The sequence below is a fragment of the Diplotaxodon limnothrissa genome, linkage group LG5 (assembly GCF_057381915.1).
Source record: "Diplotaxodon limnothrissa isolate DT_005_m linkage group LG5, D_limnothrissa_male_GT1.1, whole genome shotgun sequence".
Classification (NCBI taxonomy): domain Eukaryota; kingdom Metazoa; phylum Chordata; class Actinopteri; order Cichliformes; family Cichlidae; genus Diplotaxodon; species Diplotaxodon limnothrissa.
The window spans coordinates 17,441,886-17,442,450 of NC_140600.1; positions in this window are offsets into that span (position 1 = coordinate 17,441,886).

The following is a 565-nucleotide window of genomic DNA, read 5'->3' on the forward strand; positions in this document are numbered from 1 at the left end:
GGAACAAGTGACGCGGTGAAGAAGATGAATAGTTTCTAGATACACTGCATCGCCTCATGCTACCTGTAGTGACACTGACCCCAGCCACATGCAAAACTAGTTTAAATGAAAGGGCAAAAGATGGGGGAGGGGTGGTGACCTCCACCTGGAAAAACCATGACTGTTGTGGGCGGTTCTCATAGTTGCCTTTTTAGTGCACTGGTGAATTTCATTAACACTAAAGCAGCTGAACTTGATTAACAACCCCCTCTCCTACCTGACTAACCAGATCAACATCCCAGAAGTTTAACTGAAGCTATGCTGTCTTTCAAAAGTGTTTAATTTTGAGCAGTGTGCCACAAAGACTGACATTTGTTAACGGAAGATCATCAACAGGCTGCACAATGAAACAGTCATACCAGATTTTCCTTTCGTTTAGTTCTTTGAGTGCTTTTGTTGAACGACTCGGAACTAACTTTGCAGTCAACAGGCATCACGTCACTACCTCAAAATAGCGCATCTTCTGGTTTACGCGATGTAAAAACTACATTTCCCACAAGGCCGTTTTGCGCTTTGCCATTGGCGG